At 41.3% G+C, this 24465-nt stretch overlaps 1 non-coding gene across 1 annotated transcript; it reads right to left on the bottom strand.

Moving 5' to 3' along the window:
- Positions 1-8244: 8244 nt before the first annotated feature.
- On the bottom strand, positions 8245-8352 carry LOC112719062 (small nucleolar RNA R71). Its single transcript, XR_003161382.1, has one exon. It is a non-coding gene; the product is annotated as a small nucleolar RNA R71 (small nucleolar RNA).
- Between the last annotated feature and the right edge of the window lie 16113 nt (positions 8353-24465).

Consider the following 24465-nt stretch of genomic DNA (forward strand, 5'->3'; position numbering starts at 1 on the left):
TCTATCTCTAATATCCCTTGTTGAGGCATGGCATATCCATGAGGCAGGTTACCAGCTCTTTGGTAACTGTCACAGTTACGCACAAACTCTCGGGAATCTTTATAGAGAGTAGGCCAGTAGAAGCCACATTGGAGGACTTTAGTGGCTGTTCGCTCACTTCCAAAATGTCCTCCATACTGTGATCCATGGCAATGCCATAGGATCCTTTGTGCTTCTTCTCTGGGTACACACCTGCGGATCACTCCGTCAGCACATCTCTTAAAGAGATATGGTTCATCCCAGAGGTAGTACTTGGCATCTGAAATTAATTTCTTTCTCTGCACGTGGCTGTACTCCTTGGGAATGAACCTCACAGCTTTAAAATTTGCAATATCTGCAAACCATGGAGCTTCCTGAATGGCAAATAGTTGCTCATCTGGGAAAGTCTCAGAAATCTCAGTAGAAGGGAGGGACGCCCCAACTACTGGTTCTATTCGGGACAGATGATCAGCTACTTGGTTCTCTGTCCCTTTTCTGTCTCTTATTTCTATATCAAACTCTTGCAGAAGCAACACCCATCTGATGAGCCTGGGTTTTGAATCCTGCTTTGTGAGTAGATATTTAAGAGCAGCATGGTCAGTGTACACAACCACTTTGGATCCCACTAGATAGGATCTAAACTTGTCAATGGCATAGACCACTGCAAGTAACTCTTTTTCTGTGGTTGTGTAGTTCTTCTGTGCGTCATTTAGAACACGGCTGGCATAGTAAATGACGTGCAGAAGCTTGTTATGCCTCTGTCCCAACACTGCACCAATGGCATGGTCACTGGCATCACACATTAATTCAAATGGCAATGTCCAATCTGGTGCAGAGATGACTGGTGCTGTGACCAGCTTAGCTTTCAGGGTCTCAAATGCCTGTAGACACTGTGTGTTAAACACAAATGGTGTGTCAGCAGCTAACAGGTTACTCAGAGGTTTTGCAATTTTTGAAAAATCCTTTATAAACCTTCTGTAGAATCCTGCATGCCCCAGAAAGCTTCTGATTGCCTTAACATTGGCAGGTGGTGGTAATTTTTCAATTACCTCCACCTTTGCCTTATCCACCTCTATTCCCTTGTTTGAAATTTTGTGCCCAAGGACAATTCCTTCAGTCACCATAAAGTGACATTTCTCCCAGTTTAAAACTAGGTTAGTCTCTTGGCATCTTTTCAAGACAAGTGCTAGGTGATTAAGACAGGAGTTAAATGAGTCTCCATATACTGAAAAGTCATCCATGAAGACTTCCAGAAATTTCTCTACCATATCTGAGAAGATAGAGAGCATGCACCTCTGAAAGGTTGCAGGTGCATTGCACAGACCGAAAGGCATCCTCCTGTAGGCAAACACGCCAGAAGGACAAGTGAATGCTGTTTTCTCTTGGTCCTGAGGATCTACTGCAATTTGGTTTTAGCCTGAATAGCCATCCAAAAAGCAGTAATAATCATGGCCAGCTAGTCTTTCTAGCATTTGGTCTATGAATGGTAAAGGAAAATGATCCTTTCTGGTGGCTGTATTGAGCCTTCTGTAGTCAATACACATGCGCCACCCTGTGACTGTCCTTGTAGGAACTAGTTCATTTTTTTCATTATGAACCACTGTCATGCCTCCCTTTTTGGGAACAACTTGGACAGGGCTCACCCAGGGGCTATCAGAAATAGGATAAATAATCCCAGCCTCTAGTAATTTAGTGACCTCTTTCTGCACCACCTCCTTCATGGCAGGATTTAGCCTCCTCTGTGGTTGAACCACTGGTTTGGCATTATCCTCCAATAGGATCTTGTGCATGCATCTAGCTGGGCTAATGCCCTTAAGATCACTTATGGACCACCCAAGAGCTGTCTTGTGTGTCCTTAGCACTTGAATCAGTGCTTCTTCTTCCTGTGAATTTAAAGCAGAGCTTATAATCACTGGAAAAGTGTCACTCTCTCCCAGAAATGCATATTTCAGGGATGGTGGTAGTGGTTTGAGTTCAGGCTTGGGAGGCTTATCCTCCTCCTGAGGAATTTTCGAAAATTCCTTTGCCTCCTCTAGTTCTTCTTGATCAGGCTGAGCATCTTTGAAGATGTCCTCAAGCTCTGATTCTAGGCTTTCAGCCATATTGATCTCTTCTACCAGAGAGTCAATAATGTCAGCGCCCATGCAGTCATTTGGTGTGTCTGGATGCTGCATGGCTTTTACAGCATTCAACTTGAACTCATCCTCATTGACTCTTAAGGTTACTTCCCCTTTTTGTACATCAATGAGAGTTCGTCCAGTTGCTAGGAAAGGTCTTCCTAGAATGAGAGTTGCACTCTTGTGCTCTTCCATTTCCAGCACCACAAAGTCAGTTGGAAAGGCAAATGGCCCAACCTTGACAATCATGTCCTCAATTATGCCTGATGGGTATTTAATGGAGCCATCAGCAAGTTGGAGGCATATCCGGGTTGGTTTGACTTCTCCAGTCAACCCAAGCTTTCTGATAGTGGATGTAGGTATTAGATTGATGCTTGCTCCAAGATCACATAGAGCTGTCTTGGTGCAAGAACCTTCTAATGTGCATGGTATCATAAAGCTCCCTGGATCTTGAAGCTTTTCTGGTAAGCTCTTTAATATGACTGCACTGCATTCTTCAGTTAGAAACACTTTTTCAGTTTCTCTCCAATCCTTCTTATGACTTAAGATTTCTTTCATAAACTTAGCATAAGAAGGTATTTGCTCAAGTGCCTCTGCAAACGGAATCTTTATTTCAAGAGTCCTTAGATAATCTGCAAAGCGGGCAAATTGCTTATCCTGCTCCGCTTGGCGGAGTTTTTGAGGATAAGGCATCTTGGCTTTATATTCTTCAACCTTAGATGCTGCAGGTTTATTCCTTACAGAAGTGGTTGAAGAAGCCTTGTTAGGGGGGTTACTGTCAGCACTCTCAAGTGTCTGATTCTCCCTAGGCGTTTGAACGCCAGGATTGGGAGGAAATTGGGCGTTTAACGCCAACTTTTCCCCCTTTTCTGGCGTTTGAACGCCAGAACTGGGCAAGGAATGGGCGTTTAACGCTAGATTTCCTTCCCTTTCTGGCGTTTGAACGCCAATAATATTCCTCTCTGGGCTCTTACTGTCCTCAGAGGGATTTTGAACAGTGGTTTGGTTGTCCTCTGTCAATTGTTCCTTGTTTGGCTTTTTACTCTTTTGAGCAGTGTTATTCAGGGTCTTCCCACTCTTCAATTGAACTGCTTGACATTCCTCTGTTATCTGTTTAGATAATTGCTGTTTTGCTTGATTCAACTGCAGTTCTATGCTCTTGTTAGCAACTTTAGTTTCATAGAGCATCTCTTTAAAGTCTGCTAACTGTTCTGTCATCAGGAGCAATTGTTGATTAAGCTCAATTATCTGTTCTTGAAGACTAGGGTCAGTGACTACTGCCATGACTTCCTCTTTTGGAGAGAACTCATTGCTAGAGTACAAATATTGGTTTCTAGCAACAGTGTCTATAAGCTCTTGAGCTTCTTCAATTGTCTTCCTCATGTGTATAGATCCACCAGCTGAGTGGTCTAAAGACATCCGAGCTTTTTCTGTGAGCCCATAGTAGAAAATGTCTAACTGTACCCACTCTGAAAACATTTCAGAGGGACATTTTCTTAGCATACCTCTATACCTCTCCCAGGCATTATAAAGAGATTCATTATCCTCTTGCTTAAAGCCTTGGATGTCCAGCCTTAGCTGTGTCATCCTCTTAGGAGGGTAAAAATGATTCAGGAATTTGTCTGACAACTGTTTCCATGTCTTTATGCTTGCTGTAGGTTGGTTATTCAACCACCTTTTTGCTTGATCTTTTACAGCAAATGGAAACAGTAATAGTCTGTAGACATCCTGATCTACCTCTTTATCATGTACTGTGTCAGCAATTTGCAAAAACTGTGCCAGAAACTCAGTAGGTTCTTCCTGTGGAAGACCGGAATACTGGCAATTTTGCTGCACTATGATAATGAGTTGAGGATTTAGTTCAAAGCTGCTTGCTTTGATGGGAGGTGTACAGATGCTACTCCCATATGCAGCTGTAATGGGGTTAGCATATGACCCCAGAGTCCTTTTGGACTGATTGATCCCACTTAAGTCCATAATGGACAAAAGGGAAATGATAATGATTGCAAAGAGATAAATTTTGTTTTCTTTTTTTTTTTTGAATTAAACGAAAAAAAATAAAATAAAACAAAAGAAAATTAAAGTAAAAATTCGAAAATAAAAAAAAATAAGATCAAAGCAAATTGAAAACTGAATCAATTAGTTAATTAGAAAGATTTTGAAAACAGCAATTAAAAAGATATGATTGAAAAATTTTTATGAAAAAGATTTGATTTTGAAAAGAGGAAAGAGAAAAACACAAAAAGACACCAAACTTAAAATTTTTAGAAAATCAAACACAAAATTTTCGAAAATTTTTAAGGGAAAAACACAAAGAGGACACCAAACTTAGAATTTTTATGAATCAAAAAGGGACTAAGAACATGCAAAATCGAAAATTAAAAGAAAAACAAAAGCATGCAATGGACACCAAACTTAGAATATGAAACTAGACTTAACTAAAAGACTCTAAACCGACAAAAATAAAACAGTCCTAATCTAAGCAACAAGATAAGCCGTCAGTTGTCCAAACTCAACAATCCCCGGCAACGGCGCCAAAAACTTGGTGCACGAAATTGCAATCACACTTTTGCAACTCCGCACAACTAACCAGCAAGTGTACTGGGTCGTCCAAGTAATACCTTGCGTGAGCAAGGGTCGATCCCACAGAGATTGTCGGCTTGAAGCAAGCTATGGTTATCTTGTAAATCTTAGTCAGGATATCAGAAATTATCAGGATTGATTGTGAAAAGCAAAAGAACATGAAATGATTACTTGTTTTGCAGTAATGGAGAATAGGTTGAGGTTTGGAGATGCTCCATCTTCTGAATCTCTGCTTTCCCACTGTCTTCTTCTTCAAACACGCAAGTCTCCTTCCATGGCAAGCTGTATGTAGGGTTTCACCGTTGTCAATGGCTACCTCCCATCCTCTCAGTGAAAGCGATTGCATATGCTCTGTCACAGCATAGCGGAATTCATCTGTCGGTTCTCAATCAGGCCGGAATAGAATCCAGTGATTCTTTTGCGTCTGTCACTAACGCCCCGCCTTCAAGAGTTTGAAGCACGTCACAGTCATTCAATCATTGAATCCTACTCAGAATACCACAGACAAGGTTTAGACCTTCCGGATTCTCTTGAATGCCGCCATCAATTCTAGCTTATACCACGAAGATTCCGGTTAAAGAACCCAAGAGATAACTACTTAATCTAAGGTAGAACGGAGGTGGTTGTCAGGCACACGTTCATAGTTGAGAATGATGATGATTGTCACGGATCATCACATTCATCCGGATTAAGAACAAGTATTATCTTAGAATGGAAGCAAGCATGATTGAATGAGAAACAGTAGTAATTGCATTAATCCATCAAGACACAGCAGAGCTCCTCACCCCCAACCATGGGGTTTAGAGACTCATGCCGTGGAAAGTACACAAAGAAAGGTGTAAAGTGTCATGAGGTCATAAGGTCATGATACAATGTCAAAAGATCCTATTAATAGTAAACTAGTAGCCTAGGGTGTACAGAAATGAGTAAATGACGTAAAAATCCACTTCTGGGTCCACTTGGTGTGTGCTTGGGCTGAGCAATGAAGCAATTTCGTGTAGAGACCTTTTCTGGAGTTAAACGCCAGCTTTTATGCCAGTTTGGGCGTTTAACTCCAAATTTTATGCCAGTTCCGGCGTTTAACGCTGGAATTTCTGAGGCTGTTTTGCCACGCCAATTTGGGCCATCAAATATTGGGCAAAGTATGGACTATCATATATTGCTGGAAAGCCCAGGATGTCTACTTTCCAATGCCGTTGAAAGCGCGCCAATTGGGCTTCTGTAGCTCCAGAAAATCCGCTTCGAGTGCAGGGAGGTCAGAATCCAACAGCATCTGCAGTCCTTTTTGGTCTCGGAATCAGATTTTTGCTCAGGACCCTCAATTTCAGCCAGAAAATACCTGAAATCACAGAAAAACACACAAACTCATAGTAAAGTCCAGAAAAGTGAATTTTAGCTAAAAACTAATAAAAATATACTAAAAACTAACTAGATCATACTAAAAACATACTAAAAACAATGCCAAAAAGCATACAAATTATCCGCTCATCAATGGCGCCATTGATGATCACAATTTACGTGAACCAAGTTTTTGGCGCCGTTGCCGGGGATTGTTCGAGTTTGGACAACTGACGGTTCATCTTGTTGCTTAGATTAGGTATTTTTCTTCAGAGTTCTTAAGAATGAATTCTAGTGTTTCAAGGTGATGTTCTTATCATCACCAAAGCTGATTGATTTTCATCAATTTAGCTCTTGAATGCAATGTCCTGCCGAAGCTTGGCTAGCCATGTCTAATTCCTTTAGACTGAAGCTTTAGACTAACATTGCATGATTCCTGGAATTCTCATTAAGAATTTTGATATCTTTATTTTCTTTTCCACTTAATTTTCGAAAAATCCAAAAAAAAATTACAAAATCATAAAAATAAAAAATATTTTATGTTTCTTATTGAGACACTAGTCTCATTTTAAGTTTGGTGTCAATTGCATGTTTCCGTTCTTCTTGCATTTTTCATGTGTCTTCAGTGATCTTCAAGTTGTTCTTGATGATTTACTTGCTCTGGTCTTTAAATTCTCTTGTCTTGTGTGTTTTGTTGTTTCTCATATGCATTCTCAACTTGTTAGTGTCAATAGTATACAAACTTTTAAGTTTGGTGTTTTGCATGCATTATTTATTTGATTTCAGTTGCATTTTGATTATTCCTCATTTTTAAAAAATTCAAAAAAATTTTTAATTTGTGTCTTTTCAAGTCAATAATACAGAGAATTGAAGATTCAGAACATACTGCAGAGGAATTACACAGAAAAAGCTGGGCGTTCAAAACGCCCAGTGAAGAAGGAAAACTGGCGTTTAAACGCCAGCCAGGGTGCCTGGCTGGGCGTTTAACGCCCAAAAGGATAGTGTTTTGGGTGTTAAACGCTAGAATGTGCACCATTCTGGGTGTTTAACGCCAGGATGGCACAAGAGGGAAGATTCTGTTTTTAATTCAAATTTTTTTTCAAGTTTTCAAAATTTTTCAAAATCAAATCTTTTTCAAATCAAATCTTTTCAATCAAATATTTTTCAAAATCAATTTCTTTCCATTTTCAAAAAATACTTGCTAACAATTAATGATTTGATTCAACATTTCAAGTATGTTGCCTTTTCTGTTGAGAAAGGTTTAATGTTTGAATCATATCTTTTCTTGTTAGCCAAGTCATTAATTTTCAAAATCAAATCTTTTTAAATTGTTTTTCAAATCATATCTTCTCAATCATGTCTTTTTAAAACTATATCTTTTTCAATCATATCTTCTTTAATCACATCTTTTTCAAAATAGTTTTCAATCATATCTAGTTGATTTCTAATTTCAAAATCTTTTTCAAAAATCACTTGATTTCTTTTCCACTCTTAGTTTTCGAAAATCAATTAGTGTTTTTCAAAATGTTTTTTTTAAATCTCTTACTTAATTTTCGAAAATTTCTTCCCCTCTTCTCACATCCTTCTATTTATGGACCAACACTCCTCCTTAATGCACAATTCGAACTCCATCTTTCTTGATAATTTCGAATTCTTCTACTTCTTCCTTCTATTTTTCTTTTCCTCTGACACCTCAAGGAATCTCTATACTGTGACATAGAGGATTCCATATTTTCTTGTTCTCTTCTCTTTCATATGAGCAGGAGCAAAGACAAAAGCATTATTGTTGAGGCTGACCCTGAACCTGAAAGGACCTGCAAGGAAGGTGCTGGGTGACTTTACTGCACCTACTCCCGACTTCTATTGGAGAAGCATCTCTATCCCTGCCATTGGAGCAAACAACTTTGAGCTTAAGCCTCAATTAGTTTCTCTAATGCAACAGAATTGCAAGTTCCATGGACTTCCATTGGAAGATCCTCATCAGTTTCTAGCTGAGTTCTTGCAAATCTGTGACACTGTCAAAACCAATGGGGTTGACCCTGAGGTCTACAGACTTATGCTATTTCCTTTTGCTGTAAGAGACAGAGCTAGGATATGGTTGGACTCACAACCTAAAGAAAGCCTGAACTCTTGGGAAAAGCTAGTCAATGCCTTCTTGGCAAAGTTCTTTCCACCTCAAAAATTGAGTAAGCTTAGAGTGGAAGTCCAAACCTTCAGACAAAAGGAAGGTGAATCCGTCTATGAAGCTTGGGAAAGATACAAACAATTGATCAGAAAGTGTCCTTCTGACATGCTTTCTGAATGGAGCATCATAGGTATCTTCTATGATGGTCTGTCTGAACTGTCCAAGATGTCATTGGATAGTTCTGCTGGAGGCTCTCTTCATCTGAAGAAGACGCCTGCAGAAGCTCAAGAACTGATTGAAATGGTTGCAAATAACCAATTCATGTACACTTCTGAAAGGAATCCTGTTAACAATGGGACAAATCAGAAGAAAGGAGTTCTTGAGCTTGATACTCTGAATGCCATATTGGCTCAGAACAAAATATTGACTCAGTAAGTCAATATGATTTCTCAAAGTCTGTCTGGAATGCAAGCTGCACCAGGCAGTACTAAGGACGCTTCATCTGAAGAAAAAGCTTATAATCCTGAGAACCCTTCAATGGAAGAGGTGAATTACATGGGAGAACCCTATGGAAACACCTATAATCCTTCATGGAGAAATCACCCAAATCTTTCATGGAAGGATCAACAGAGACCTCAACAAGGTTTCAACAACAATAATGGTGGAAGAAACAGGTTTAGCAATGGCAAGCCTTTCCCATCATCTTCTCAGCAACAGACAGAGAATTCTAAGCAGAGCCACTCTGACTTAGCAACCATGGTCTCTGATCTAATCAAAACCACTCAAAGTTTCATGACTGAAACAATGTCCTCCATTAGAAACTTGGAGGCACAAGTGGGACAGCTGAGCAAGAAAATTACTGAACTCCCTCCTAGTACTCTTCCAAGCAATACAGAAGAAAATCCAAAAGGAGAGTGCAAGGCCATAAACATGGCCGAATTTGGAGAGGAGGAAGAGGCAGTGAACACCACTGAGGAAGACCTCAATGGACGCCCATTGGCCTCCAATTTGTTCCCTAATGAGGAACCATGGGAATCTGAGGCTCACACTGAGACCATAGAGATTCCATTGAATTCACTTCTACCATTCATGAGCTCTGATGAGTACTCTTCCTCTGAAGAGGATGAAGATGTCACTGAAGAGCAAGTTGCCAAGTACCTTGGAGCAATCATGAAGCTAAATGACAAGTTATTTGGTAATGAGACTTGGGAGGATGAACCCCTTTTGCTCACCAAAGAGCTGGATAACTTGACTAGGCAGAGATTACCTCAAAAGAGACAGGACCCTGGGAAGTTCTCAATACCTTGTACAGTAGGCACCATGACCTTCAAGAAGGCTCTGTGTGACCTAGGGTCAAGCATAAACCTCATGCCTCTCTCTGTAATGGAGAAGCTATGGATCTTTGAGGTACAAGCTGCAAAAATCTCACTAGAGAAGGCAGACAATTCAAGAAAACAAGCTTATAGACTTGTAGAGGATGTTCTGGTAAAAGTTGAAGACCATTACATCCCTGCTGATTTCATAGTCCTAGAGACTGGAAAGTGCATGGATGAATCCATCATCCTTGGCAGACCCTTCCTAGCCACAGCAAAGGCTGTGATTAATGTTGACAGAGGAGAATTGATCATTCAAGTGAATGAAGAATCCCTTGTGTTTAAGGCTCAAGGATATCCCTCTATAACCATGGAGAGGAAGCATGAAGAGCTTCTCTCAGAATATAGTCAAACAGAGCCCCCACAGTCAAACTCTGACTTTGGTGTTGGGAGGCCACAACCAAATTCTAAGTTTGGTGTTGAACCCCCACATTCAAACTCTAAGTTTGGTGTTGGGAGGTTCCAACATTGCTCTGAGCATATGTGAGGCTCCATGAGAGCCCACTGTCAAGCTACTGACATTAAAGAAGCGCTTGTTGGGAGGTAACCCAATGTTATATTTATCTATTTTTCCTTTGTTATTTTATGTTTTCTGTAGGTTGATGATCATGGGAAGTCACAAAATCAATTGAAAAAGCAAAAACAGAAAGAAAAATAGCACACCCTGGAGGAAGACCTTGCTGGTGTTTAAACGCTAGTAAGGGCAGCAAATGGGCGTTTAACGCCCAGTCTGGCACCATTCTGGGCGTTTAACGCCAGAAAGAGGCACCAGACTGGCGTTAAACGCCAGGAAAGGGCAAGAAGCTGGCGTTAAACGCCAGAAATGGGCACCAGCCCGGCGTTTAACGCCAGAATTGGCATATAGAGCATTTTTGCTCGCCACTTGGTGCAGGGATGACTTTTCCTTGACACCTCAGGATCTGTGGACCCCACAGGATTCCCACCTACCCCACCACTCTCTCTCTTCTTCACCCATTCACCAATCACCTCAAAACCTCTTCCCCAAAAACCCCTCACCTATCAAATCCCACTATAACCTAAACAATACTTCTTCCCCTTAGCCGCACCACAAAGCCTCTTCCATCTCCTTCATTTCTTCTTCTTCTACTCTCTTCTTTCTTCTTTTGCTCGAGGACGAGCAAACCTTTTAAGTTTGGTGTGGTAAAAGCATTGCTTTTTGTTTTTCCATAACCATTTATGGCATCCAAGGCCGGAGAAACCTCTAGAAAGAGGAAAGGGAAGGCAAAAGCTTCCACCTCCGAGTCATGGGAGATGGAGAGATTCATCTCAAGGGTGCATCAAGACCACTTCTATGAAGTTGTGGCCATGAAGAAGGTGATCCCCGAGGTCCCTTTCAAACTCAACAAGAGTGAATATCCGGAGATCCGACATGAGATCCGAAGAAGAGGTTGGGAAGTTCTTACCAACCCCATTCAACAAGTTGGAATCTTAATGGTTCAATAGTTCTATGCCAATGCATGGATCACCAAGAACCATGATCAAAGTGTGAACCCGGACCCAAAGAATTGGCCTACAATGGTTCGGGGGAAATACTTGGATTTTAGTTCGGAAAATGTAAGGTTGGCATTCAACTTGCCCATGATGCAAGGAGATGAACACCCTTACACTAGAAGGGTCAACTTTGATCAAAGGTTGGACCAAGTCCTCATAGACATTTGTGAAGAGGGCGCTCAATGGAACAGAGATTCAAGAGGAAAGCCGGTTCAACTGAGAAGGCATGACCTCAAGCCCATGGCTAGAGGATGGTTGGAGTTTATCCAATGCTCAATCATTCCGACTAGCAACCGGTCCGAAGTTACTATAGACCGGGCTATCATGATTCATAGCATCATGATTGGAGAGGAAGTAGAAGTTCATGAGGTTATATCCCAAGAACTTTATAAGGTGGCGGACAAGTCCTCTACCTTGGCAAGGTTAGCCTTTCCTCATCTCATTTGTCACCTCTGTTATTCAGTTGGAGTTGACATAGAGGGAGACATCCTCATTGATGAGGACAAGCCCATCACTAAGAAAAGGATGGAGCAAACAAGAGACCCCTCTCATCATGAAATCCCTGAGATACCTCAAGGGATGCACTTTCCTCCTCAAAACTATTGGGAGCAAATCAATACCTCCCTAGGATAATTGAGTTCCAACATGGGACAACTAAGGGTGGAGCACCAAGAACATTCCATCCTCCTCCATGAAATTAGAGAAGATCAAAGAATCATGAGAAAGGAGCAACAAAGGCAAGGAAGAGACATTGAGGAGCTCAAGCACTCCATAAGATCTTCAAGAGGAAGAACAAGCCGCCATCACTAAGGTGGACCCGTTCTTTAATCTCTTTGTTCTTTATTTTTCTGTTTTTCGTAAAATCATGCTTATGTTTATCTGTGTTTGTGTCTTATGATCATTACTGTCTTAGTGTCTATGCCTTAAAGTTATGAATGTCCTATGAATCCATCACCTTTCCTAAATGAAAAATGTTCTTAATTGAAAAAGAGAAGAATTGCATGAATTTTAAATTTTATAACAGATTAGTTATTTTGATGTGGTGGCAATATTTTGGTTTCTGAATGTATGCTTGAACAGTGCATAAATCTTTTGAATTTGTTGTTCATGAATTTTGGCTCTTGAAAGAATGATGAAAAAGGAGACATGTTACTGAGGATCTGAAAAATCATAAAAATGATTCTTGAAGCAAGAAAAAGCAATGAATACAAAAAAAAGAGAAAAAAAAGAGAAAAACGAAAAAAAAAACGAGAGAGAAAAGAAAAAAAATAAAGTTGTGATCCAAGGCAAAAAGAGTGTGCTTAAGAACCCTGAACACCTCTAATTGGGGACTCTAGCAAAGCTGAGTCACAATCTGAAAAGGTTCACCCAGTTATGTGTCTGTGGCATGTATGTATCCGGTGGTAATACTAGAAGACAGAGTGCTTTGGGCCACGGCCAAGACTCATAAAGTAGCTGTGTTCAAGAATCATCATACTTAACTAGGAGAATCAATAACAGTATCTGGATTCTGAGTTCCTATAGAAGCCAATCATTCTGAATTTCAAAGGATAGAGTGAGATGCCAAAACTATTCAGAAGCAAAAAGCTAAAGCCCCGCTCATCTAATTAATACTGATCTTCATAGATGTTTTTGGAGTTCATTGCATATTCTCTTCTTTTTATCTTATCTGATTTTCAGTTGCTTGGGGACAAGCAACAATTTAAGTTTGGTGTTGTGATTAGCGGATAATTTATACGCTTTTTGGCATTGTTTTTAGTATGTTTTAGTTAGTTTTTAGTATATTTTTATTAGTTTTTAGTTAAAATTCACTTTTATGGACTTTACTATGAGTTTGTGTGTTTTTCTATGATTTCAGGTATTTTCTGGCTGAAATTGAGGGACCTGAGCAAAAATCTGATTCAGAGGCTGAAAAGGACTGCAGATGTTGTTGGATTCTGACCTCCCTGCACTCGAAGTATATTTTCTGGAGCTACAGAAGCCCAATTGGCGCGCTCTCAACGGCGTTGGAAAGTAGACATCCTGGGCTTTCCAGCAATATATAATAGTTCATACTTTGCCCGAGATTTGATGGCCCAAACTGGCGTTCCAAATCAGCTCAAAACTGCCCGGCGTTAAACGCCGGAACTGGCACAAGAATGGGAGTTAAACGCCCAAACTGGCACAAAAGCTGGCGTTTAACTCCAAGAGAAGTCTCTACACGAAAATGCTTTAATGCTCAGCCCAAGCACACACCAAGTGGGCCCGGAAGTGGATTTTTATGTCATTTACTCATTTCTGTAAACCCTAGGCTACTAGTTCTCTACAAATAGGACCTTTTGCTACTGTATTTTGATCTTTTGATCATTTTCGATCTTAGGATCATCTTTTGATCACTTTAGATCTTAGATCAAATCGGGGTAGCTATCTTTGATCAGTTTTATGCTATCTTAGATCATGGGGCTGGCCATTCGGCCATGCCTAGACCTTGTTCTTATGTATTTTCAACGGTGGAGTTTCTACACACCATAGATTAAGGTGTGGAGCTCTGCTGTACCTCGAGTATTAATGCAATTACTATTGTTCTTCTATTCAATTCAGCTTATTCTTGTTCTAAGATATTTATTTGAACTCAAGAGCATGATGAATGTGATGATTATGTGACACTCATCATCATTCTCACTTATGAACGAGTGCCTGACAACCACTTCTGTTCTACAAGCAAACAAGCCTTGAATGTTTATCTCTTGGATCCCTTGATCGGAATCTTCGTGGTATAAGCTAGAATTGATGGCGGCATTCAAGAGAATCTGGAAAGTCTAAACGTTGTATGTGGTATTCTGAGTAGGATTCAATGATTGAATGACTGTGACGAGCTTCAAACTCCTGAAGGTTGGGCGTTAGTGACAAACGCAAAAGAATCACTAGATTCTATTCCAACCTGATTGAGAACCGACAGATGATTAGCCGTGCCGTGACAGGGTTTGTAGAACATTTTCACTGAGAGGATGGGAGGTAGCCACTGACAACGGTGAAACCCTACATATAGCTTGCCATGGAAAGGAGTAAGAAGGATTGGATGAAGACAGTAGGAAAGCAGAGAGACGGAAGGGACAAAGCATCTCCATTCGCTTATCTGAAATTCTCACCAATGAATTACATAAGTATCTCTATCTTTATGCTTTATTCATATATCATCCATAACCATTTGAATCTTCCTGACTAAGATTTACAAGGTGACCATAGCTTGCTTCATACCAACAATCTCCGTGGGATCGACCCTTACTCGCGTAAGGTTTATTACTTGGAAAACCCAGTGCACTTGTTGGTTAGTTGTGCGAAGTTGTGATAAAATGTTGAGATTGCAATTGAGCGTACCATGTTGATGGCGCCATTGATGATCACAATTTACGTGCACCAGTCACTATCTTCTACAGAGAAGAAGTGAGTCATCAACTCCGCCATCTTGGTTTTTCCAGCAGCCATGCCAACTACAAAAGTCAAATAAAACAAAAAGTTATCAAGTCGGAAAATCAAAAGTCTTAAAGCAAGCAACACAAACAAATTAATTGCGGGGGTTGAAAGACAAACACGCACGACCGGATTCCCGATAGCCCATCAATAGGTGGGGGTTAAGGTTTTTGGTGCCAAAGATTGCCAATAGGACGTCCGCAATCTGACGGTTCCCCAGACTCAATCCTTCATAGGACACTTTTAATAAATAGTCAAAGCCAGCACCAAAGCTCTAATAGGTTGGTATTTGTCCTTCCCCCTTTAGGGTAAGCCAGAAAGGGTGGTGTTCCGGCCCAGCCCAATCACGACCCGGGTCCGGTCGCAAGTCACTGACCCACGGGTCCACCGACCCAGATCAAGAGGCGACCCGCACGTCACCTCCCATTCCACGAAAAACCTGGACAGCTAGCAGAAGCTTCCAGGCAGGTGGGCCTCATCACAAGGGGCCCAGCCGAGTACAAGGTATAGATGGGGAGGGACCTACCCTTCCCAGAGGTACATCACCCTTCTAACCCTAATTGGCCGCCTATTTGTACGGACTTTGACTTTAGCATCGGAATGTCCTTGTAGGTGGATCCACCCGCCAATACACCGACAAATAGGCCGAACGCGCCATTCCAGCAGCTCATGCCCAGGTCCAGATCCTCCTATTCTCTTGCTCCGTTATCCACCGTACCGATCCACCAAACACCCGAATAGCCGAACATTGTGGCCATTTATGGGAACTTGTCATGAGGTTGGAGCTTTTTCCCCGTAGAGAAGAGGTACGAGAGGAAGGGGGACCTCGCTTGAGAAGTCGAATAGGCTCTGTAGCCTCTATCTAAGAACCCTCAAGACCACGGTCCCGTTCGAGTGACCCTCCTTCCAGATCTCCCGAAAGATGCCATTCAGCGATACGGGTGACGATAACTCAAAGATCATGCAGGAGCTCCGCCACCGAGTGCAAAACCTGGAGAGGGACCGTTACCATCCTGAGCATAGCAAACAAAAGCCTATACTGCAACTACCACAAAGGTTTTGGCCACAAAATTCAAGACTATTTTAATTTGAAAGATGCTCTCGAACAAGCCATTCGAGAAGAGAAATTGACGAAGTTCTCATAGTTTATACGAGAACCTAGGAGAAGAGACCACGAGCACTTCAAAGAGGATCAAAATTGAGCAGTGAGACCAAGACAAGGGCCTCCCGACAACACGAAAAATGCTCCAACCGTAGTCATCAACGTCGTAGTCGAGAGAGATACGCCCCCCAAATCAAAGTCAGCGGCAATAAAGGATGCTAAGATCCTAGCCGTTTATTCAGGAAATCTCCTAGCCCAATCTACAGTGCTTCTCGCAGTATCTTTCGGTCCAGAGGATCGATGGTGTCACAATCTCCCGAAGAACCCACCCATGGTGTTCACAGCAATGGTTAGGATGGGCCTAGTCAGGTGAGTCCTAGTGGATACCGGGGCTGACACAAAAATCATGTTCAGGAACGTGTTCAATGCCCTAGGGCTCAAAGAAACCGACCTCAGAACCCACTAACACGGGGTCGTTGGCCTGGGCAATAACTATATAAGACCTGATGGGTCAATCACACTCCGTATCTGCATTGGAATCAGGGAGAGCAAACGGTCGGTAATGGCAGAGTTCATGGTTTTGAGGGCCTCCACTTCTTATAATGCCATCTTGGGAAGGACAACCATTAACGAGTTCTCAACTGTCATATATACAAAGTTCCTAAGAATGAAGTTTGTGATGGATAGCAGAACCATCGGTTCCATCTGAGGAGACCTAGAAACGGCAGTTGCCTGTGACAATGCCAGTCTATCATTGAGGAAGAAGTCAAAAGAAGCAGCAGGTGTGTTCCTGGCGGATTTAAACGCAAGAATTGACGATAAGCTGAGGCCAAAGCATCAAGGAGATCTAGAAAACTTCCGAGTGATAGACACGGAGGACAAGTTCACTTTCATGAACCGAAACCTCCCCCATGAGTTAAAAGACCCTCTCATCGAGGCCGTCAGAGTAAACAGGGACTTGTTCACTGGACCAAGCCGACATGCCAGGGGTAGACCCCAACTTCATGTCACACCGCCTGGCCGTGAAACCGGACTCCAAGCCCATAGTGCAATGATGAAGAAAAATGTTGCTGGAGAGAGCTAACAAAGGGGCCAAACAAACGGCCAGCCTATTAGAAGCCGGCTTCATAAGGGAACTGGAATACTCGACATGGCTCTCCAATGTGGTCCTTGTCAAGAAAGCTAACGGAAAGTGGAGAATGTGTGTGGATTACTCAGATCTTAACAAAGGATGCCCAAAAGATTCTTTCCATCTCCCAAACATTGATGCCCTAGTAGACGTAGCCGCAGGTTTCCATTTTCTAAGCTTTATGGACACATAATCAAGGTACAATTAGATCCCAATGCACCTCCAGACGAGGAAAAATGGCATTTATTACACCGAATGGGTTTTATTGCTACAAGGTCATACCGTTCGGACTGAAGAATACGGGAGTGATGCGTGAGCATCTTATACCCTTTTCATAGTATTTTCAAGTTATTTTTAGTTAGATTCTATTAAGTTTTTATGAATTTTAGTTAAAAAATCCTCTTTGAAGGCTACTTTGAGTATTTGTGTTATTTTTATGATTTTAGGTGAATTTCGGGTGAATTTGGCAGAATCTTGTGTAGAGACAAAAGAAAGGATAGCAAATGCTGTCAATCTTGACCTCCTTGCATTCAAATGAGCATAACCTGAGCTACTAAGGTCCAATTGGCGCGGTCTCAATGGTGTTAGAAAGCTAACTTTCAGAATTTTCCATCAATATATAATAGTTTCTACTTTTCTTCTAGAATCACTGCGAAAACTAGCGTTGAACAACAAGCTTGGACGTTAAGCGCCCAAGAAGGAGTGGCCCATGGCATTGAACACCCAAAACTGGCATTCAACGCTAACCAGGGAGCAGGAACCAGCGAGCTCACCTCCCCTATGGGCGTTCAATGCCCAGAATTGAAGTTGAATGCCAGGAGTAAGCCCAAACACTCACCAAGTGGGCCCCAAAGTGGATTTTAGCGCTCCTTAACTTATTTTATCTTCACTTTCTTGTTTTATGCGCCTAGAACAACAACAACTCTCTTTATTTTCGCCTGACTAAGTCCAGCAAGATAACTATTTCTTGCTCAATCTAACAGTTCTTGTGGGATCAACCCTCACTCACCTGAGGTATTACTTGGACAACCCGGTGCACTTGCCGGTGAAGTTATGCGAGTTCTAATTTCGAGCACCAAGTTTTTGGCGCCGTTGTCAGGGATTGTTCGTGTTTGACAACTACCAATTGTCTTGTTGCTTAGATTAGGTATTTTTATCAGTTTTTGATCATTTATTTCCTTTTGAGTTTTGAATTTTTAGTTTTACTTATTTTACTATATTTTTGAAATTTCCCTTACTAGTTTTTCCTTAATTTTTTATTTTAAGTTTGGTGTCGTTTAGTCTTTTCTGTTTCTTTCTTGGATTTTCGAATTGTATTTAATTTTTGATTTTATGTTTTCTATCTCTCCCTTATTTTCAAATTTTTTTGTTTTAGTTATCTTATTTTTAATTAATTTCAAATTCTAAGTTTGGTGTCTTGTAGTTTTTCCTTCTTCTTTCCTTGAATTTCGAATTCTATTTTATTTGTTTTCTTAATTTTTGAATTCTTATATTATTCATCTTTCTTTTTAATTTCAAAAGTTTTTGTTTTAAGTTATCTTATCTTGATTTTAAATTTTAAGTTTGGTATCCCTTTAGTGATTTTCTTTTTGGTTTAATTAATTTATTTTTTTCTTGAATTCTATCTTGTTTATCTTTTTTAATTTTCAAAATCTTATCTTTATTATCTTTTCTTTATTTTCGAGACTTTGTTCCAAGGTATCTTATCTTTATTTAATTTCAAATTTTAAGGTTTAGTGTTTACTTTTTCTTTCTTTTTGAATTTCAAAAAAAAAATTTAAAACCTTTTCTTTTGAATTTTTGAAAATTTTAAGATTAATTCTTACATCTTTATCTTAGCTTGATTTACTTTCAAATTTAAGTTTGGTGTCCCATTAGTGATCTTTTTGTTTAATTTAATTTTCTGTTTAATTTTCGAACCATATCTTGTTTATCTTTCTTTATCATTTTCTTGATTTTCAAATTTGGTTATCGTTCATACCCTGGGTCAAGCTGTCTGACCCGGGATATTTTACCAATAAATCGACCGACCTCTTCAGGTCAGGACAATCCGACCTCTTTTCAAAGAGCTCTGCCAAATCACAGGAGAGCCCAAAAAAGGGGCCCAAATGGGAGACCATGCCCTAAATCCCAAGGCAACCCAAGCCTACAGAGAGAAGGGCGGTTCACTTGAAGATAAGATGACCTCACTTGAAGATAAGATAAAGATAAGATAAGATAACTAACTTATCTTATCTAATAAGGTCATTCTACGCTATTATAAATACACTGGAGCACCCAGGTATAACTCATACTCTGATTCTACTAAAAACCTGCTTAATACCCTTGCTAACTTAAGCATCAGAGTCCCTTGCAGGTACCACCCCCCTCCGGTGATAAAGGATCAGCAGCATAGCTAGTCAAACAAGTCAGACATAACAGCTCCGGCCACCACCCACCAGCCGGACACGTCTACTCCGACCAGTACAAAAGATCTCGTTCGAGATCGACCTACAGTTTCAGGTAACCCTCTGAACATTGGCGCCATTGCCGGGGACCCTGAAAGTCATCCCATCAACATTACGGACGACCATGACAACGACCACCATTCAGATCTAGAGGATTGAACGCCGCACAAAAACACGGACACTACACCAAAGGATACTCTTTAACTTAACAACAAAAAGAATTCTCCGAATGCGGGAGCCATGGAGGTGCTTCAAGACCGTTTTAAACAACTTGAAGAAGAAGCCCTACGTCAACGAGAGGCTGAGAAAGATCTACAGAAGGAAATAAGGCGATGCCGAGAATTGCAGGACAAACTCCTAAAACTCGAAGCCGATCTCAAGACCAAAGCTAACCAATCCCCTCATGAGGATAGCTCCCGCAAGGAATAATATCCATTCACCAAGGAGATCATGAAGACCAAAATCCCAAAAGACTTTAAACTCCCGGATATGACTTTGTACGATGGCACTACAGATCCTGGCCATCATCTCAGCAATTTCAAAAGTAGAATGTACCTCACCGACGCCTCAGATGCAGTTCGTTGCAAAGCCTTTCCGACTACTTTAACAAAGACGGAAATTAGATGGTTCGACAATCTACGTCCTAGGTCCATCTCGAATTTCGATGACTTAGCTAAGAAGTTTTTGGCCAGATTCTCCATCCAAAAAGATAAGGCCAAGCACGCCCCAAGTCTGTTAGAAATCAAGCAAGGAGAACAGAAAAGTCTTCGCAACTACATGGAAAGATTCAACAAAATGTGCCTCGACATACAAAGCCTACCAACAGAGGCTGCCATTATGGGCCTCGTCAATGGCTTGCGAGAGGGACCTTTTAGCCAATCTATATCAAAAAAACACCCCACATCTTTAAACAAAGTGCAAGAACGAGCAAAGTACATCAACATGGAGGAAAACTCTCGACTAGGAGGGACCTCAAAGTCCAGATTCACCTATCCCTCCCAAGATAAGGACAAATAGGCCAAAAAGAAGGAAGATTGACATGGGAAAAAATAAAAAATGCCATAATTACACCCCTCTTCGGGTGTCCCTTGTGGATGTCTACAGAGAGGTTTGCCACACTAAAAAAATACCTCCAGCTCGACCACTCAAAGGCAAAAAAGGAGGAGGAAATCGGACCGAATATTGTGAATATCATCGAATCTGCCGGCATTCCACCAACGAATGTTTTGACTTAAAGAATGTCATAGAAAAGCTAGTAAGAAAGGGGAAATTAGATCGGTATCTGGCCACCCGGGACGATGAGCAAAGAAAAAGAAGAATGGAAGAAGATGTCGGACGAACCGAGCGATCACCTTGTACACCAGAAAGACACGTCTACATGATACACGGCGGATTTACGGGAGGAGGAGTCTCCAAATCATCTCGCAAAAGATATCTTAAAGAAGTATATCATGTCGAGGGGAAGGAGGAAGCACCCGACATCCCCGCAATTACTTTCACTAAAGAAGACACATCCGGTATCATCTCAGGACACGACAATCTCATGGTCATCACTGTTATACTGGCAAACACAAATCTCTACCGCACACTGATAGACCAAGGGAGCTCCGCCGACATCTTGTTCAAAATTGCCTTCAACAAGCTCGGCCTGGAAGAAAAAGAACTTAGAGCATATCCAAACAGCCTGTTCGGACTGGGAGACACCCCGGTTCAACTGCTTGGGTACATCTCACTACACACAACCTTCGAAAAAGGAAACCAGTCAATAACACTCAAGATAGATTACATCGTGGTCGATGTAAGTTCAGCCTGCAACACCTTAATAGGACGGACAACCTTGAATCATCTCGGCACAATAGTCTCAACTCCACATCTATGCATGAAATTCCCAACTACAGAAGGGATAGCTACAATAAAAGCAGACCAGAAGACGGCGCACCGCTGTTACCATGAAAGCCTAAACCTCAGAGGCAGAGGAGAAGAATTCCACACAATCAAACTCGGTGGAGTACAGAGGCGGGAAGAACTCTGCCCATAACTCAAAGGTGAAGTAGAGAAAGTCCAGATTGGAGACACCCCAGACCAAACAACCAATATCGGTATAATCCTAAAAGGAGACATAAAAGAATCACTCATACAGTTCTTGCGAGATAACGTCGACATCTTTGCATGGAAGGCCGCAGACATGTCAGGCATAGACCCCAAGTTAATGTGCCACAAGCTATCAGTTTACCCAGGATCTCGGCTAGTACAGCAGAGGCGTAGAAAGCTCGGACCAGAACGATCCCAAGCTGTATAAAAAAGAAAGAAAAAAAAGATGTCTCACTGATGGCTCGGGCCCCCTGGAAGGTGGCCTTCTTCGCCCTCCACATAAGCTGCGCAGGAAAAGCCCAAAGCCAATCCCAGGGAACAATGACGGTATCCGGGGAATAAGCATCGGTTAACTCTGTGCCAGCAGCCGCGGTATACGTAAATTTAGCATTCAAAGGATATTCTTTACTAATCTTATTTTTCAGTTATTTAACCCCCTTGTCTTACCAAGTTCCATATTAGTCAGATTAGTAAACATCTATATATTTAGATGCAATAATAAATTGTTGTTTTTAACAAGTGGTTTTGGAGGTTGGTTAATTGGTCACATTTTTTTCATAAAATGGATTGAATTTGTCTGGATACAACAAAATAATGTTATTAAATCTAATGAACGCATTCGCTCTAAGAAGTCCATTTTATCAGAATTTTGAACTTCAATGGCTCAACTCTTTAGTGTTTTTTTATTTGTTACGTGTTTATACTATTTAGACCGAACACCCTTGCCCTTTTTTTTTAAAGAAGAAATGTTCAAAAAGTAAAGAAAGCTGTGAACAAAGACACAAAGTGAAGCGATGCTATTGTCTGACCTGACCCAAGTATTCGACACTATAAGACGGCACAGCATGCGACTCAATCCTGAAAAATGCACCTTCGCAGTGGAAGCTGGAAAATTCTTGGGTTTTATGCTCACACAAAGAGGAATCGAGGCAAATCTGGATAAATGCCGGGCCATACTCGACATGAAGAGTCCGACTTGTGTCAAAGAGGTACAATGACTCCACAGGAGGTTGGCAGCCTTGTCCAGATTTCTAGCCGGATCGGCAATAAGATCTCTTCCCTTCTATGCCACTCTAAGGAAGGGAAAGGAGTTTGAATGGACAACAGAGTGCGAGCAAGCCTTCCAAGATTTCAAAAGATTTCTGGGACAACCACATATCCTAACTTGACTGTGGGAAGGAGAACCACTCATATTATACCTCACGGTAGGAAGTCGGGTAGTAGCCTTAGCACTAGTTTGAGAAGAAGACAGTGGGCAACAACCTGTATACTTCACTAGTAAAGCATTACAAGGATCCGAGCTGAACTATCAAAAAATAGAAAAATTTGCCTACGCTCTTATACTAATATCTCTACGACTTCGTCCAAACTTCCAAGCTCACACCATTAGGGCTCGGACCAACCAGCCCATAAAAAGGATTTTACAAAAAACAGACCTGGCGGGCAGAATCTTGCAATGGGCAGTCGAGTTGTCTGAATTCGATCTTCAATACGAAGCTCGGACAGCCATCAAATCACAATACCTGGCCGACTTTATGGCAGAATTTACAGACACACCGAAAATTCCCACAGAATGGAATCTATACGTGGACGGTTCCTCAAATAAAACTGAAAACGGCGCGGATTTGATAATTGAAAGCGACCAAGGAACCCAAATCGAACTCTCCCTCAAATTTGGGTTCCCTGTCTCGAACAACCAAGCGGAATATGAGGCACTACTAGCTGGTTTGAAGCTGGCTAGGGAGGTTGGAGCTCAAAAGCTTATTATCTTCAGTGACTCACAAGTAGTCACTTCACAAATAGCAGGAAGCTACCAAGCCAAAGATCCTACCATGAAAAAGTACTTGGACAAAACCAGGGAACAGCTCGGACAACTCGGACAATATGAGGTCCGTCACATACCCCGAGAACAGAATGCCTGAGCTGACGCACTCTCGAAACTAGCCAGCACTAAACCAGGGGCAACAATAGAAGCCTCATCCAAGAAATTCTGCAAAATTCATCAATCTTGGAAGAAGAAAAAGTCCTAACTATAACAGGTTAGGATCAAGGATGGATGACTCCCATAATTAATTACCTCAAAATAGAAGCACTCCCCACAGAGGAAAAGGAGGCAAAGAGGTTGAAACGGGAGATACAATACTACACTATCATAAACAATACTCTATACAAAAGAGGGATTTCAATACCATTGTTAAAATGCGTGCCAACTTCCAACACAAAGGAAGTTCTAGAAGAAGTACACAGTAGCATTTGTGGCAATCACCTCGGAGCACAAGCACTTAACCAAAAAAGTACTCCGGGCAGGATTTTATTGGCCAACTCTACAAAAAGAAGCCACAGAGTTCTTAAAGACATGTCCACCATGTCAAAAACATGCCAACTTTCACATTGCCCCGCTAGAAGAACTCATCAGTGTGACCTCACCTTTGCCATTCGCAAAATGGGAACTCAACCTTCTTAGACCCTTCCCTCAAGGATCGGGACAAGTTAAATTCCTCATAGTATGGGTAGACTATTTCACAAAGTAGATTGAGGTAGAACCCTTATAAACCCCATTTGTAGGGTTTATCTTGTGCTTAATTTAGGGGATTTTGTAACCTTTTACCCACATTTATTCAATGAAATAGCATGGTTTTATAACTTCTCCCTTAATTGTGCTTAAGAGTGAAAACATGCTTTTTAGGACTTAAAATAGCTAAATCTAATTCACCTTGATTTCATTAGATGCCTTGATATGTTTGTTAAGTGATTTAAGGTTTAGGAGGCAAAGATTGGATCAAGGGAATGAAGAAAGAAAGCATGAAAAGTTGGAGAACTCATGAAGAAATGAAAGAACTGGAAAGCTGTCAAGCCGACCTCTTCGCACTTCAACGACCATAACTTGAGATACAGAGGTTCAAATGATGCGGTTCCAGTTGGGTTGGAAAGCTAACATCTGGGGCTTCGAAACGATATAAGATTCCCTATAGTTGCTGCACGTATGGTGACGCGTACGCGCACTATACGCGTACGCGTCGTTGTGCCACCTGGTTCACTTAATGCAATCCGTGGGCCAGCGAATTCTCAAGCCTTGTGGGCCCAATCCAACTCATTTCTGATGCTATTTAAGCCAAGGATTGAAGAGGGATGAGGCATCTAGTTACCATTAGTTTAGTTTAGCATAGTTTAGTTTTAGAA

This window comes from Arachis hypogaea, chromosome 10 (genome assembly GCF_003086295.3).
Source record: "Arachis hypogaea cultivar Tifrunner chromosome 10, arahy.Tifrunner.gnm2.J5K5, whole genome shotgun sequence".
NCBI classification, from domain to species: domain Eukaryota; kingdom Viridiplantae; phylum Streptophyta; class Magnoliopsida; order Fabales; family Fabaceae; genus Arachis; species Arachis hypogaea.